The sequence below is a fragment of the Pseudorasbora parva genome, chromosome 2, assembly GCF_024679245.1.
Source record: "Pseudorasbora parva isolate DD20220531a chromosome 2, ASM2467924v1, whole genome shotgun sequence".
Lineage (NCBI taxonomy): Eukaryota > Metazoa > Chordata > Actinopteri > Cypriniformes > Gobionidae > Pseudorasbora > Pseudorasbora parva.
In genome coordinates, this window is record NC_090173.1 from 30,402,595 (window position 1) to 30,411,150 (window position 8,556).

Here is an 8,556-nt window from a genome sequence, read left to right on the forward strand (position 1 = left end):
GCTCATCTACTTACTACACTGTAAAAAAATTGTGGTTGTTTTTTATTGGTTTAACTTAAAAAAGAAAGTAACCTGGTTGCCTTAAAATTTTGAGTTTATTGAAATTAAAAATTTGAGTTGATACAATGAAGGAAATTAGTTTAATAAATAGAAACTCAAAATATTTTTGTATCTGAACCACATAAAAAATGTGATAAATCATGAAAATAGCACAATTTGGCATGTTTCACTGCATCATCAGAAATAACACACACATTATTACGCAATATGCTTACAAAATCTTGTAATAATCTTTTAATAAAGGTTGTCGAATCTCAAAAAATGTTCATTGTATTAACTCAAAATTTTAATTTTAATGAACTCAAAATTTTAAGGCAACCAGGTAACTTTTTTTCTAAATAATTTTTTACACTGTAGTACACTTTCATAGCCTCATTGTGTTTAAAATCATGCAATTTTTTTAAATAAAGACTAAACGATTTGTGATAGTGATTTAGTGAGTCATGTGACTGTGGTTTAGGTCATTATAGTCTATGTTAATCTTTCATTTGTTTTAAGGTATACAAATCAAGTTGTGTGGGTTTGTTGAGATTATCATGATGAACAAAACATGAAAGAATCATTTCCATGTTGGTCACAGTGCTTATTTTCTGCAATAATCAAAAAGCAAATGAAAAAATACTATTAAAGTTAAAATATACCACTTACCAGAATAATAACTAACACATTCGGTTTAATGTCATTGACATCTGAATGTAATTTTCGCCACCTTGAGGTTTGTTAAGGTGCAGTCACATTAGATCATTGTCTATTGTAAGTTGTTTAGTGAAATCAAAGACCAAACAGAAGTCGCTTTCAAACCAAGCAGCTTTCTGTTGGTCAATGTAGAGATTCTTTGAACCCATTACGAAAATCTTTTGTTTTCAAGCTAAATTCTCCATCCAATGAATTCCTATTGAAACGAATGGATTTTGCCTTCGAACATTTGCCAAACAACAGTGAATGAGACACATTTGTCTGCGTTCATGTACTTGGGTACCAGCTAAAATGTTCTCTATCAAAAAATGTTGCTAACACTGAATGTGTATTCTGTGCTAGATTAAATAAGTCCTTTCATATAAATCACTGTGTAGTCTGAAATTACAAAATTCTAGATTTATATATAAATAAATAAATATTTTGTCTCTGTGACTGTGCTTTGTATGCTTTGTTCACTTTGATATGTTTTTTTCTTCAAATTAGAATTATCTTTGGCCTATAGAGGCCCAAACATAGCTATGCTCACACTATCAGCCCAAATCTGATTATTTGTGTAACCGACTGGAATCTGATCTAAAATCCGCATTAACCATGTTTCCATTACTCTTCAAATTGCACAAACTGAACTTGCAAATTGAAAATACATGCAGCCAGTGGAAACAAAAAAGTGTGAAAATGTTTTTTTTATGCTCGCATGAGGTGGTTTTTCAGGTAATTTGAAAAGGGAATATTTCACAAAACTGCAATGCAAACTGTTTTTTTTCTTCTGTTTTTTCGCATTTACAGGTCATTCTTTTTAAAGAGACCCAATGGACAGAAGACGAGACAAGAGTTATTGTTAAACTCATAAAAGACAAAAGAATTACAGGAATACTGGATTCTACAAAGCAAATTCACAATTTATCAAGATCTTGAAGGGAAAAAAAACTCAGAAATGCCCGATGTGGTAGTTCTCAATTATAAGGTGATTTTATTGCCATTAATGCTTGGATAAAACACCTTCCTCCCCTTCGATTAAAAATAATGGCTAGTGCGGTAGCTGGGATATACGTTAGGCTACTACAATTTGTTGCCATAATATTTGGAATTTCTTAGCGCAAGAGGAACAAAATTGTTTTAGTCGCATAACATTGGTTAATAAAAAGGTGTAAATTCGCAAATAATTTTTGTTCGACATCTAGAAAATATCGTAAAATTGTGCGCATATCTATAATGGAAGCGTGGCTATTATGTATTACAACTGTTCAGATCTGATTTTTGTGTCCATGCCGCTCTTTTGCTTTTCCAAAATATCTGCATTGTTCTATGGTAATGACGTTGCGTTGCGTTGGTAGGCATACATTTTTTTTTTTTTTTTTTTTTTTTTTTGCCACCCACACTTGCAATTTCAATCTAAATATGCACAAAAGAATGGATTAAGACTGACAGTATGAGTGTTGGCTATTTCAAATGATTTTTTCTTTCTTTTTCATTTTAGTCATAGCTGCTAAATTTATTGTTTGTTTTTTGCATTCAGTTGTATTGGTAAAATAAATCATAATTATGACATTGATCAGAAAAGAAGAGAACTTTAACAAATAGGATGCATTCCTCACAAATCAAGAACAATGTGACAGGCATTGAAAACGGGCACAATTGATTATTAAACAAATGACCAACAACCAAATTTAGCTTGACCAGAAGCCGTATTTCTGAGTAAGCCTACTATGAGTGGAACATTATGTAGCCATACACTTGTTTGTATGTTTATAGTGCTTTTTTCTCCTTCTTTTTAAAGAGATGTTGGAGCATGAACTAGCCTGTGATTACACAACGCCAACCAAGGACTGTTTTAAAGAAAAGTCAATCCTTTAAAGCTGAAGTGATTATGTGAGAGGAAAGTTAGATCAATAGTCCTTCTCGTCATAGACTTAAGGCAATAAAAGCAGTCAATCAATGGCAATGTCTAGCTGTTTCTTTTTTTAAACCCAATAATACATAAGTGTTGCAGCCCAAGCAAATCTGTAGCTTTCAGCAATGTCTCAGTGCTGAAAGCCCGTTTTGGATGCCTTCCTCATTGATTCACCCATTTTAGGAAATTGGTGCTATAAATTAACTGATTATTTGAATAAATAAAAAATAAAAATAAATAAAACATAGTATTATGTGTAAAAACATACATTTGTCCCTGTTCCAGAAAGACAGTATTTTGAAATTATTTCTCGTCATTACATTTAATGAAGTCGTTCGGATTACATAGTTCCTAATGACAAATTTCCTAATTAAGTTGTCCAGACATTTTTCTGTAGAGTGACTCATTGGCCAATTATAGTGTGGATATTTCTGAAGCTGAAAATAGGGGGTGTTTCATCAGTCAACAAAAAAGATTTAGTAATTTCTCTTTCAATTAAACGCTTACAAACTCCCTGAACCCCTTTCATTCATTTCCATTTCGTAAAACGGTGTTCATTACTCTGGTGTTTGGGAATAGATGAAAAGAAAAGAAAAAGTGCTTTTGCAGGAGACTTGGAAACCAAGAATACACACACTTCCTGAAGCTGTATCATGACATGAAAGATGGACAAAGACACAAAGCGTAGGAGTGAAGATTTGAGAAACTGAAAAACAGCAGAGCTGGAGGTTACACTCTCGTAAGGTAGGCCCTGAAGTGTTTTATGTGGAGTTGAAAATGTTTAAATACAAGCACAATGGTTGACATCTAACTGCACATTTCTCTGCAGACAAAAATGATCCACCCTTAACATGTGGCCTTTAAATTTTCTTTCATCTTACATAATATTTTTGGTATCTTGATTTTGATAGTTCACTTTAGACATTCTACTAAATATAATTAACTTTGCAATTACACTTATAGTGTAACGTGTGGCTGAATACGAAGCACACAAAGACAGGAATACAATGACAAATATCATTTAACACTCATGAAAACTATGGAAAAGTATTACTTAGTAATAGTTAGTGGTGATTTTAGTGGTAATAGTTAATTTATTAGTGGTAATATTTATTTATATAGCACTTTTAAAGGTGCAACGCAAAATGCAGTTCCCTTTCGTTCAGTCACTCTGACGTAACGTCAGTGACTGACGAATGGGGGTTTCGCTTAGAAGCCTGTCATCTCCGAGACTAGAAAGCGCCCAATGGCAGTGCCAATGCAACCTCTTCTGCCTTCTCCGCCCTCGATGGGGCGGCGGCTAGAGGGTACACTGGGATCCCCCCGGTTGAGCGTTCTGTGGCGATGCAACTGTGTCCCCAGAGCGCCTCCTCCTGGCGTGGCGATCCTAAGCACCCCTCCAAGGCCTGTAGATTCACATCTTCCATGGTGTCGAAGACCTACAGAGCTGCGGGGCAGGCCGCCGCTTCTTTGCATGCCATGGCAACCCTCCAGGCCTACCAGGCCAAGTTGCTGTGCGACATGCACGAGGGTGGAGCCGACCCAGGGCTCAGAGATGAGCTGCGTGCCCGACCGACCTCGCTCTCCGAGCGACGAAGGTTACCGCACGCTCCCTGGGCCGGGTGATGTCCACATGTGTGGTCCAGGAGAGACATCTATGGCTCAACCTGGCCAATATGCGGGACGCCGAGCGGACTCGTTTCCTCGACGCCCCCATATCCCAGGCTGGGCTATTCGGCGGTGAGGTCGAGAGCTTCGCCCAACAGTTCTCGGCCGCCCAAAAGCAGACTGAGGCTATCAAGCACATACTGCCCCGGCGGCCCGCTGCTGCACCCCAAGCGCCGCCGGCACAGTCGCCTCAGCTGCCTCGCCGCCGAGGGCGGCCTCCTGTGGTCCCCCCCGCTCCTGCGCGGCCACAGCAGCAGCCTTCACCCGGGCCGCGCCGCGGAGCGCGCCGCAAGAAGCCGCCCCAGTCCGCGCCAGCCCCGCGGCCCGCTAAACGCCAGGTCAAGCGGCACTCCTGACGCGGACAGCTCAGAGATGGGCAGTTCTTTCCAGGAGACGGCAGCAGGGCCGCTCCTTCCCCCGGTGGAGGGCCGGGGGAGAACCTTTCGTTCCGCTGCCGCCCCCCGGGGTGGCAGCACCCTAATGTGGTTAAAGAAAGAACTGACATACCCATCTCTGAGCACCCAGAGACCGGTGACGGCAGTGTGCGCCGCCCCCGGGCCACGCCGCTCTCGTGCCTCTCTGTTGCCAGCCCCCTCTCAGAGCAGACCCCAGTGGAACGCGAGTCCTTCCCTGGTCTCCTCTGTCAGGGCGCAGCTGTTACCGCCGCCCCGACACCGGGCCGCTACGCCACCCGAGTCCGGGCCGGTAACGCTGCCTCGCTGCCCCACTGAGGGTACGCCGGTGCTCCGCATGACCCCGTTGGTACACTCCCTGGGAGCGTGGCTACAGCTGCCGGGACTGTCCCGCTGGGTCGCACGGACCATCCGGCTCGGCTACGCGATTCAGTTCGCGCGAGCTCCTCCCCGCTTCCGGGATGTCCGGTACACCATGGTGGGGTCCAATGCCCCAGTCATGCGTGCGGAGATCGCGACCCTACTGGCGAAGGGTGCGGTCGAGCTCGTCCCTCCAGCCGAGATGAAGTCCGGCTTCTACAGCCCTTACTTCATTGTACCGAAGAAATCCGGTGGGTTACGACCGATCCTGGACCTTCGCGTCCTGAACCGATCCCTGTACAGGCTTCCGTTCAGGATGTTGACTGCAAAACGCCTTTTCGAATGCGTTCGTCCATGCGATTGGTTTGCAGCGATCGACCTGAAGGACGCGTACTTCCATGTGTCCATCCTTCCGCGACACAGACCGTTCCTACGGTTTGCGTTCGAAGGGCGGGCATATCAGTATGCCGTACTACCATTCGGGCTAGCTCTGTCCCCTCGCGTCTTCACGAAGATTGTCGAGGCAGCCCTTGCGCCACTCAGGCAACAAGGGGTTCGTATCCTGAACTATCTCGACGACTGGCTCATACTGGGCCACTCTCGGGACCGGGTGTGCGAACACAGAGACCTGGTTCTCCATCACTTAGCTCGTTTGGGCCTTCAGGTCAACTGGGAGAAGAGCAAACTCTGCCCCGTGCAGAGGATCTCTTTTCTCGGTATGGAGATCGACTCGGTCGCCATGTGCGCACGGCTTACCGGCTTGCGCGCGCAGTCACTGCTGACTTGCCTCAGGCAGATAGAGAGCAAGAGTGCGGTTCCACTGAAACTGTTTCAGAGGCTCCTGGGGCATATGGCATCTGCAGCCGCGGTGACGCCGCTCGGATTGCTTCATATGAGACCGCTTCAGCACTGGCTTCGCGATCGAGTCCCGAGATGGGCATGGCAGTCTGGCACGCTCCGGGTCCCAGTGACTCAGGCCTGCAGACAGACACTCACCCAGTGGTCGAAACTCAGTTTTCTACGGGCAGGTGTGCCCTTAGAACGAGTTTCCCGGCATGTTGTTGTGTCAACAGATGCGTCCACCACGGGTTGGGGTGCCATGTGCAATTGACATGCAGCCGCCGGCTCTTGATCAGAGAGCCAGAGCCGCCTGCATATCAATTGCCTCGAGTTGCTGGCAGTACGGTTCGCCCTGCACCGCTTCCAAGCGTTGCTGAAGGGTCAACACGTACTAGTCAGATCGGACAACACGGCCGTAGTAGCGTACATCAACCACTACGCTCTACGGTCTACGCTCCCGCCGCATGTCTCAACTTGCCCGTCATCTCGTCTTATGGAGTCAGAAGCGCCTGAGGTCCCTTCGTGCTGTCCATATCCCGGGGATCCTGAACCGTGCAGCCGACGAGCTCTCACGGGTTCAGCCAATCCCTGGGGAGTGGAGACTCCATCCCCAGTCGGTCCAGCTGATTTGGGATCAGTTCGGGGACGCACAGGTAGATCTGTTTGCCTCCCACGACTCTTCCCACTGCAGCCTGTACTATTCCCTGACCGAGGGCACGCTCGGCACGGATGCACTGGCGCACAGCTGGCCGCGGGGCCTACGCAAGTATGCGTTTCCCCCAGTGAGCCTTCTTGCACGTGTTCTGTACAAGGTCAGGGAGGACAAGGAGCAGGTCATCTTGGTCGCCCCGTACTGGCACGGCCGGACCTGGTTCCCAGAACTAGTGCTCCTTGCGACAGCCCCTCCCTGGCCAATTCCTCTGAGACAAGACCTACTCTCTCAGAGACAGGGCACCCTGTGGCACCCGCGTCCCGATCTTTGGAACCTCCACGTGTGGCTCCTGGACGGGACGCAGCAGGTTTGAGTACCCTACCACCTCCGGTGGTGGCTACCATCACTTCCGCTCGGGCCGAGTCCACGAGACAAGCCTATGCGTTGAAGTGGAACCTCTTCGTCAATTGGTGCTCTTCTCGCCAAGAAGACCCCTGGAAATGCCCGATCGGGTCTGTGCTCTCTTTCCTCCAGGAAGGGTTGGATCGAAAGCTGTCTCCATCCACCCTGAAGGTTTATGTGGCCGCTATCGCCGCCTACCATGACCTCTTGGACGGGAAAATGGTAAGTAAGCGTGACCTTGTCATCAGGTTCCTGAGGGGTGCGAGGAGACTACATCCTCCTCGTGCTCCTCTCGTACCCTCTTGGGACCTCTCAGTAGTTTTAAGTGCTCTGCAGAGGGCCCCATTTGAGCCTTTGCGGTCAGTAGATGTTAAGTTCTTGTCTATGAAGACAGCGCTCCTGACCGCACTGGCCTCCATCAAGAGGGTAGGGGACCTGCAGGCTTTTGCGGTTGACGAAGCGTGCCTGGAATTCGGGCCGGCTGACTCTCACGTGATCCTGAGACCCCGGCCTGGATATGTGCCCAAGGTTCCCACCACTCCGTTCAGAGACCAGGTGGTGAACCTGCAAGCGCTGCCTTTGGAGGAGGCAGACCCAGCCTTGGCACTGCTCTGTCCAGTACGCGCCCTTCGCGCTTATGTAGACAGGACGCAGTGTTTCAGGACCTCAGACCAGCTCTTTATTTGTTATGGTGGGAAGCTGAAAGGGAAGGCTCTCTCAAAGCAAAGGCTGTCTCACTGGATAGTGGACACCATTGTTTTGGCTTACCAGCAGCAGGGATGCCCATGTCCCCTTGGGGTCAGGGCCCATTCCACCTGGAGTGTGGCCTCCTCTTGGGCGTTAGCACATGGCGCTCCGCTGACAGACATCTGCAGAGCTGCAGGCTGGGCGACACCAAACACATTCGCCAGGTTTTATAACCTCCGAGTGGAGCCTGTATCCGACTATGTACTTGCCTCTACAAGTGGCCGGTAATGGATTGGCTCAGGTGTCTTCGCTTGCTCGCCATTCCACTCCACGGACTGGATACGTGTGATATTCTTCTCAGGTGAGTTCCCCGAGAGCCCTGAGCTCCTCCAGCACTGACGCCGCCGACGCCAGTAAGTCTGCCCTTAGTCCAGACACTCGTGTCCGGCCAGGTGCCCCATGTGCATAGTTCCCCTCCGGCGACCCCCACATGTGTATTTCCACCATAAGCCTCCCTGAGCGGGTGTATTCCCTTGGCAACTTTGCCACCCCCTGGGGTTAAAAATCCACCTGCGGCTGGTACCCCAGTGATCTTCCGTATGCAGCCCCCCGGGGTCATACGTGTATTCCTAAGTCCTCCCTACGGGTAGGCATCTTGGCGCATATCTCCTCCTGGAATATGCCTCCCAGTGTACCTTGGTATTCCTGCGTTAAGTAGAGGCCTTTGACCGTCCTAACTTGCATCAGGGTTCTCACGCTTGCGCAGGGCACTGGAAGACAGCCGAGTGGCGTTATTGCATTGGGACCCCCATTCGTCAGTCACTGACGTTACATCGAAGTGACTGAACGAAAGGGAACGTCTCGGTTACGTATGTAACCCTCGT